The 8,805-nt window shown below is 43.8% G+C and overlaps 1 long non-coding RNA gene across 1 annotated transcript; it reads left to right on the plus strand.

Moving 5' to 3' along the window:
• The first annotated feature begins 2,498 nt into the window (after positions 1 to 2,498).
• On the plus strand, positions 2,499 to 8,360 carry LOC147092027 (uncharacterized). The gene is made up of 2 exons (XR_015075023.1): positions 2,499 to 6,137; positions 6,230 to 8,360. It is a non-coding gene; the product is annotated as an uncharacterized LOC147092027 (long non-coding RNA).
• The last annotated feature ends 445 nt before the right edge of the window (positions 8,361 to 8,805 follow it).

Raw genomic sequence — 8,805 nt, forward strand, 5'->3', positions numbered from 1 at the left:
GGTTGTGGGGTACACCAGCGTATTCTAGTGATTGGTGTGGCAGCGAGGTTTGATGTCTATATCAGTGAATTTCGAGGGTGTGGTGTTTTTCAGAGTGTTACATTAAGTGTGGTGTGGTATATCGGAGTGTTACAGTGAGCGGAGTCGGGTATATCCGACTGTTAATTTCAGGGGTGTGGGGTATATCAGTGTGTTACCATGAGTGCTGCGAGGTTTATCAGTATTAAATGAGTCGTGTGGGCAGTATCATCCCAGAGCGTGGCACCTATCAGAGTGTTGCAATGAGTGGTGTACGGCATATCACAGTATAATAGTGAGGAGTATGGGATATATTAGTGTGTTACAGTGAGGGGTGTATGGCAATTCAATGTGTTACATTAAAGAGTGTGGGTATATTAGATTGTTGCAGTAAGGGTTACTTGGAATATGAGAGACTGAGTGACGTTGGGTCCATCAGAGTGTTACAGTGAGGGGTATGGTGTATATCAATGTTAGACTGATCAGTGTGGCGTATATAAGAGTGTTACAGTGAGGGATGTGGACAAAACCAGAGTGCGACAATGAGGGGTGCAGGTTATATCATACTTCTAAAGTGATGGTGTGTTGCATATAAGATTGTTACAGTGAGTGTTGTGTTGTTTATCAGTGTGTCACAGTGATTGGGCTGGGGAGATCAGTGTGTTACTGTGAGGGGTGTGAATTATATCAGCGTTTGTTACCTGAATGATGTGGAATATATTAGAGTGTTGCAGTGAGGGGGTCGGAGTATATAAGAGTGGTGCGAGGTATAAAGGTATTACAGTGACAGGATGTGGTGTATATCAGAGATTTATATTAAGAGCTGTGGGGTATACCTGAGTATTAGAGTGAGGGTATGTCGTATATCAGAAATAAAGTGAGGGGTGTGTGGTGTAACAGAGTGTTTCATCGAGGGATGCGGGTAATATCAGCCTGTAACAGTGAGGGGTTTGGGGTAAACCAGTGTGTTACAGTGAGTGATGTGTGGAATATTATAGTGCTACAGTGTTGGGTCTTTGGTGTATCAGAGTTTTACAGTGAAGGTTATGGGTTATATCAGAATGTTACAGTGAGGGTTATGGTGTATATCAGCGTTCTACAGTGAGGAGTGTGGAGTGTATCATATTGTTACAGTTTGAGGTTTGGATTATATCATAGTTTTTTACAGTGAGGTGTGAGGGCTGTGGGGTATATCACAGTGTTACAGTGAGGGATGTCGTGTATATCAGTGTATTAAATTGAGGGGTGTGTGGTATATCACAGTTTTACAGTAAGGGGTGTGGGGGGTATATCAGTGTATTAACTTGAGAGGTGTGGGTTATATCACAGTGTTACAGTGAGGGGTGTGGAGTATATCATTGTATTAAATTGAGGGCTGTCGGGTATATCACAGTGTTACAGTGAGGGTTGTGGGGTATATCAGTGTATTAATTTGAGGGCTGTGGGGTATATCACAGTGTTACAGTGAGGGATATGGGATATATAAGTGTATTAAATTGAGGGGTGTGAGGAATATCAATCCGTTATCGTGATGGGTGTGGCGAAAATCAGATTGTTACAAAGACGTTTGAATTCTGTATCAGAGATTTACGGTGATGTGGGATATCTCGGGGTATTGCACTGAGAGCTTTGGGGTATTAAAGACTGTTACATTTCGTGGGGTGTGGCACGTCATACTGTTACAGTGAAGCGTGTGGGGAATAGCTATGTGTTACAGGGAGGATTGTAGGGCATATCCGATTGTTATAGTGAGTGCTGTGGTATATCATATTGTTACAGAGAGTGGTGTAGATTAAATCAGAGTTCACAGGAGGGGTGTGGCATATATCAGAGTTTTACAGTGAGGGGTCTGGGGTATATCAGAGTATTACAGTGAGGGGTGTGGGGCATATCAAAGTGTTACAGTGAGTGATGAGGTTTATATCAGAGTGTTACAGTGATGGGTGTGGGCATATCGGAGTGTTACTGTGATGGGTGTAGGGTATATCAGAGAGTTGCTGTGAGGGGTGTGTAGTATATCAGAGTGTTACAATGCAGGGTGTTGGGTATTTCAGTGTTTTACAGTGAAGGATGTGTGGTATATCACAGTGTTACAGTGAGTGGTGTGGGGTATATCAATCTATTAAATTGAGGGGTGTGGGCTATATCAGAGTGTTACAGTGAGGGGTGTGGTGTATATCAGAGTGTTACAGTGAGGGGTGTGGGGAATATCAGAGTGTTACAGTGAGGGGTGTGGAGTATATCAGAGTGTTACAGTGAGGGGTGTTGGGTATTTCAGTGTTTTACAGTGAAGGATGTGTGGTATATCACAGTGTTACAGTGAGTGGTGTGGGGTATATCAGAGTGTTACAGTGAGGGGTGTGGGGTATATCAGAGTGTTACAGTGAGGGGTGTGGGCCATATCAGAGTGTTACAGTGAGGGGTGTGGGGTATATCAGAGTGTTACAGTGAGGGGTGTGGGCTATATCTGTGAGGGTGCCAGTCAGTTCCTTTTTGTAACCTCTAGATGGCACCTTCACTTGTTTTGTTCCTTTGTTAATTGTTTCTCGTTCTCTGGTGTTAATTGTTCCTAACCCTGTTAGTTTTTAATCAGCCTGTTAGCTGTTTATGGGTGGCACCTGGTTTTCTTGGTATATAAGTTCTGTTGTTGTTTCACTCAGTGCGCAGTCCTCACTAGGGTGAACCAGGGAGTTAGTCTTGACAATGTTCCTTGCCTTGACTAGGTTCTCTGTGTGACTAGCCTTTCCTCTATGGCAGCTTGCCTTCACAAGCTGGCTGCCATAGTTCTCTTGAGCTATGTATCTAAGTCTGTGTTCTAGTTCTCTTGAGCTATGTATCTAAGTCTGTGTTCTAGTTCTCTTGAGTTATGTATCTAAGTTTGTGTTCTAGTTCTCTCGAGTTATGTATCTAAGTCTGTGTTCTTGTTTCTGGATTTAAGATGTATTTAAGTCTTGTTCTGTTGAGCTGCTTGTCTTGGTAAGGTGCTGTTTGGACTAGCGTGTTGCTATGTGGGAGCCGTTGGGATCTTGTCTTGAGCCTTGCATTGATAAGCCGATTACCCTCGGGGTAGCTTGTCTGGAGTTGTGCCTCGGCAAGCCGGTTGCCCCTTGTGGTAGCTTGTTGCAAGCTCAGTATAGACAAGTGGGCTTCCTCATGGAAGCTGTCCTGAGTTCCTATCTTGACTAGCTGTCTTGTAACTTGTCTCTAGTTCTCTTGTCTCTAGTTCTTATGTATATTGCTGTGTCCCTTGTGTTAATCTGGTTATGTGTGAATTTAGTAAAGTTCAAACAAAGTATTGTATATTTGTCTCTTGTCTGGTTTCTGCACTTGGGTCCAGATCCTACCTTTGCCTGGAGAGCACGGCCTCGTATTTATACGGCCCCGTGGCTCCCCAACCCTGACAGTAGGACTGAGCCATACATGGACCCAGCGGAAACCAACCGGCTAAGGTTTGAAACTCTCGAGTTAAAATTTCAAGTTCTCTTAGGCGATATAAATTCTCGAGTTAAATTTTCTAGTTTTCCTGGGCAAGTTTTGAGTCTCCTAGGAGTAAGACTCCACTGTGTTAAAATTTCAAGTCTCCTGTGTTTAAATTTTTGTGTGAACTTTCGAGTCTCCTGGGCCTTCATAGTGTTAAATTTTCAAGTAAAATTTGAGTCTCCTGGGCTGTTACTGTATTTAGACTCCCAGGTGAACTCTCAAGTCTCCTGGGCCTCTATTGTGTTAGACCCCCCAGGTGAACTCTCAAGTCTCTTGGACCTTCATTGTGTTAGAATTTCGAGCAAACTTTCAAGTTTTCTGGGCCTTTGTTATATTTTCAAGTCGACCTCTCAAGTTTCTTGGGCCTCTACTGTTAGACCCCCAGGTAAAGCTCTCAAGCTTCCTGGGCCTCTACTGTGTTAAACCCCAAGTAAATTTTCAAGTCTCTTGGGCCTCTACTGTTAGACCTCCAAGTAAATTCTCAAGCTTCCTGGGCCTTTTGTGTTAAATCCCAAGTAAATTTTCAAGCTTCCTGAGTCTTTACTGTGTTAGAATTTTTGAGAACTTTCAGGTCTCCTATGTTAAATTCAAGTGAACTTTCAGGGCTACTGGACCATTACTGTGTTAAACTTTCAAGCTCTTCCTGGGCCTTCTGCGTTAAATCCCAAGTAAATTCTCAAGCTTCCTGGGCCAATTAAGTTTTCAGGCTCTCTGGGGCAAATGACTCCCCCCTGTGTTTTTGTGTTTAATTCTCGAGTTCCCTAGGAAGAAGACTCTGTTGTGTTTTGTTATTCTCCTGGACGAATGAAACTTGAGCTTTGCTGGATAAGACATTCTCGAGTTCTCCTGGACAATTGAATTCTCAAGCTCTCTTGGACAAGTTAAATTCTCGAGTTTTTGCCTTTCTTGCATCCCTTCGGAATATAATTCATTGAGCGTGCTAACTCTGGAGAATGATGACTTCGTTGTTTATAAAGATTTTGGTCATATGATTGCCATGATATGTCCATGCCGCTAGTGGATGAAGAGGATGATTTCGTCTCGTGATTTCTGAACATCTGCAGTTCGTGAAAAGTTGGAATGGGAGATATCATTGCTTGAGAAGCTAAGAAGATTTGCCATGTGTACTAAAACAGACTCTTTCAGTTTTTTGACTTGGTTCTAAATGCCCTGGAGGGTGTGTGGTTGCCTCTGTTTTACACGTGTGACTTTGGATTGATCTAGCTTAAGCCTTTTCAGTCTTTCCCCCCACTTGGGTATCTATACCACTAATTCAGAAGTTTAGAGAATTTAAGTATTTTGCCCTATGTTCATTTAAATGAGCGCCCAGTGTCTTAGCGCCCAGTGTCTTAGCGCCCAGTGTCTTAGCGCCCAGTGTCTTAGCGCCCAGTGTCTTAGCGCCCAGTGTCTTAGCGCCCAGTGTCTTAGCGCCCAGTGTCTTTCATGTCCTGTGCGTCTCTCGAGCCCTGTGTTTGGAACGTCAGGAGCCGTTCCTTGGGGAGGGGGTCCTGTGAGGGTGCCAGTCAGTTCCTTTTTGTAACCTCTAGATGGCACCTTCACTTGTTTTGTTCCTTTGTTAATTGTTTCTCGTTCTCTGGTGTTAATTGTTCCTAACCCTGTTAGTTTTTAATCAGCCTGTTAGCTGTTTATGGGTGGCACCTGGTTTTCTTGGTATATAAGTTCTGTTGTTGTTTCACTCAGTGCGCAGTCCTCACTAGGGTGAACCAGGGAGTTAGTCTTGACAATGTTCCTTGCCTTGACTAGGTTCTCTGTGTGACTAGCCTTTCCTCTATGGCAGCTTGCCTTCACAAGCTGGCTGCCATAGTTCTCTTGAGCTATGTATCTAAGTCTGTGTTCTAGTTCTCTTGAGCTATGTATCTAAGTCTGTGTTCTAGTTCTCTTGAGTTATGTATCTAAGTTTGTGTTCTAGTTCTCTCGAGTTATGTATCTAAGTCTGTGTTCTTGTTTCTGGATTTAAGATGTATTTAAGTCTTGTTCTGTTGAGCTGCTTGTCTTGGTAAGGTGCTGTTTGGACTAGCGTGTTGCTATGTGGGAGCCGTTGGGATCTTGTCTTGAGCCTTGCATTGATAAGCCGATTACCCTCGGGGTAGCTTGTCTGGAGTTGTGCCTCGGCAAGCCGGTTGCCCCTTGTGGTAGCTTGTTGCAAGCTCAGTATAGACAAGTGGGCTTCCTCATGGAAGCTGTCCTGAGTTCCTATCTTGACTAGCTGTCTTGTAACTTGTCTCTAGTTCTCTTGTCTCTAGTTCTTATGTATATTGCTGTGTCCCTTGTGTTAATCTGGTTATGTGTGAATTTAGTAAAGTTCAAACAAAGTATTGTATATTTGTCTCTTGTCTGGTTTCTGCACTTGGGTCCAGATCCTACCTTTGCCTGGAGAGCACGGCCTCGTATTTATACGGCCCCGTGGCTCCCCAACCCTGACAGTAGGACTGAGCCATACATGGACCCAGCGGAAACCAACCGGCTAAGGTTTGAAACTCTCGAGTTAAAATTTCAAGTTCTCTTAGGCGATATAAATTCTCGAGTTAAATTTTCTAGTTTTCCTGGGCAAGTTTTGAGTCTCCTAGGAGTAAGACTCCACTGTGTTAAAATTTCAAGTCTCCTGTGTTTAAATTTTTGTGTGAACTTTCGAGTCTCCTGGGCCTTCATAGTGTTAAATTTTCAAGTAAAATTTGAGTCTCCTGGGCTGTTACTGTATTTAGACTCCCAGGTGAACTCTCAAGTCTCCTGGGCCTCTATTGTGTTAGACCCCCCAGGTGAACTCTCAAGTCTCTTGGACCTTCATTGTGTTAGAATTTCGAGCAAACTTTCAAGTTTTCTGGGCCTTTGTTATATTTTCAAGTCGACCTCTCAAGTTTCTTGGGCCTCTACTGTTAGACCCCCAGGTAAAGCTCTCAAGCTTCCTGGGCCTCTACTGTGTTAAACCCCAAGTAAATTTTCAAGTCTCTTGGGCCTCTACTGTTAGACCTCCAAGTAAATTCTCAAGCTTCCTGGGCCTTTTGTGTTAAATCCCAAGTAAATTTTCAAGCTTCCTGAGTCTTTACTGTGTTAGAATTTTTGAGAACTTTCAGGTCTCCTATGTTAAATTCAAGTGAACTTTCAGGGCTACTGGACCATTACTGTGTTAAACTTTCAAGCTCTTCCTGGGCCTTCTGCGTTAAATCCCAAGTAAATTCTCAAGCTTCCTGGGCCAATTAAGTTTTCAGGCTCTCTGGGGCAAATGACTCCCCCCTGTGTTTTTGTGTTTAATTCTCGAGTTCCCTAGGAAGAAGACTCTGTTGTGTTTTGTTATTCTCCTGGACGAATGAAACTTGAGCTTTGCTGGATAAGACATTCTCGAGTTCTCCTGGACAATTGAATTCTCAAGCTCTCTTGGACAAGTTAAATTCTCGAGTTTTTGCCTTTCTTGCATCCCTTCGGAATATAATTCATTGAGCGTGCTAACTCTGGAGAATGATGACTTCGTTGTTTATAAAGATTTTGGTCATATGATTGCCATGATATGTCCATGCCGCTAGTGGATGAAGAGGATGATTTCGTCTCGTGATTTCTGAACATCTGCAGTTCGTGAAAAGTTGGAATGGGAGATATCATTGCTTGAGAAGCTAAGAAGATTTGCCATGTGTACTAAAACAGACTCTTTCAGTTTTTTGACTTGGTTCTAAATGCCCTGGAGGGTGTGTGGTTGCCTCTGTTTTACACGTGTGACTTTGGATTGATCTAGCTTAAGCCTTTTCAGTCTTTCCCCCCACTTGGGTATCTATACCACTAATTCAGAAGTTTAGAGAATTTAAGTATTTTGCCCTATGTTCATTTAAATGAGCGCCCAGTGTCTTAGCGCCCAGTGTCTTAGCGCCCAGTGTCTTAGCGCCCAGTGTCTTAGCGCCCAGTGTCTTAGCGCCCAGTGTCTTAGCGCCCAGTGTCTTAGCGCCCAGTGTCTTTCATGTCCTGTGCGTCTCTCGAGCCCTGTGTTTGGAACGTCAGGAGCCGTTCCTTGGGGAGGGGGTCCTGTGAGGGTGCCAGTCAGTTCCTTTTTGTAACCTCTAGATGGCACCTTCACTTGTTTTGTTCCTTTGTTAATTGTTTCTCGTTCTCTGGTGTTAATTGTTCCTAACCCTGTTAGTTTTTAATCAGCCTGTTAGCTGTTTATGGGTGGCACCTGGTTTTCTTGGTATATAAGTTCTGTTGTTGTTTCACTCAGTGCGCAGTCCTCACTAGGGTGAACCAGGGAGTTAGTCTTGACAATGTTCCTTGCCTTGACTAGGTTCTCTGTGTGACTAGCCTTTCCTCTATGGCAGCTTGCCTTCACAAGCTGGCTGCCATAGTTCTCTTGAGCTATGTATCTAAGTCTGTGTTCTAGTTCTCTTGAGCTATGTATCTAAGTCTGTGTTCTAGTTCTCTTGAGTTATGTATCTAAGTTTGTGTTCTAGTTCTCTCGAGTTATGTATCTAAGTCTGTGTTCTTGTTTCTGGATTTAAGATGTATTTAAGTCTTGTTCTGTTGAGCTGCTTGTCTTGGTAAGGTGCTGTTTGGACTAGCGTGTTGCTATGTGGGAGCCGTTGGGATCTTGTCTTGAGCCTTGCATTGATAAGCCGATTACCCTCGGGGTAGCTTGTCTGGAGTTGTGCCTCGGCAAGCCGGTTGCCCCTTGTGGTAGCTTGTTGCAAGCTCAGTATAGACAAGTGGGCTTCCTCATGGAAGCTGTCCTGAGTTCCTATCTTGACTAGCTGTCTTGTAACTTGTCTCTAGTTCTCTTGTCTCTAGTTCTTATGTATATTGCTGTGTCCCTTGTGTTAATCTGGTTATGTGTGAATTTAGTAAAGTTCAAACAAAGTATTGTATATTTGTCTCTTGTCTGGTTTCTGCACTTGGGTCCAGATCCTACCTTTGCCTGGAGAGCACGGCCTCGTATTTATACGGCCCCGTGGCTCCCCAACCCTGACAATATCAGAGTGTTACAGTGAGGGGTGTGGAGTATATCAAAGTGTGTTACAGTGAGGGGTGTGGGGTATATCAGAGTGTTACAGTGAGGGGTGTGGAGTATATCAGAGTGTTACAGTGAGGGGTGTGGGGTATATCAGAGTGTTACAGTGAGGGGTCTGGAGTATATCAGAGTGTTACAGTGAGGGGTGTGGGGTATATCAGAGTGTTACAGTGAGGGGTGTGGGCTATATCAGAGTGTTACAGTGAGGGGTGTGGAGTATATCAGAGTGTTACAGTGAGGGGTGTGGGGTATATCAGAGAGTTACAATGAGGAGTGTGGAGCATTTCAGCGTGTTACAGTGT

This window comes from Somniosus microcephalus, unplaced genomic scaffold (assembly GCF_052327205.1).
Source record: "Somniosus microcephalus isolate GS21.2 unplaced genomic scaffold, FLI_Smic_1.0 unresolved_chr2, whole genome shotgun sequence".
NCBI classification, from domain to species: Eukaryota; Metazoa; Chordata; class Chondrichthyes; order Squaliformes; family Somniosidae; genus Somniosus; species Somniosus microcephalus.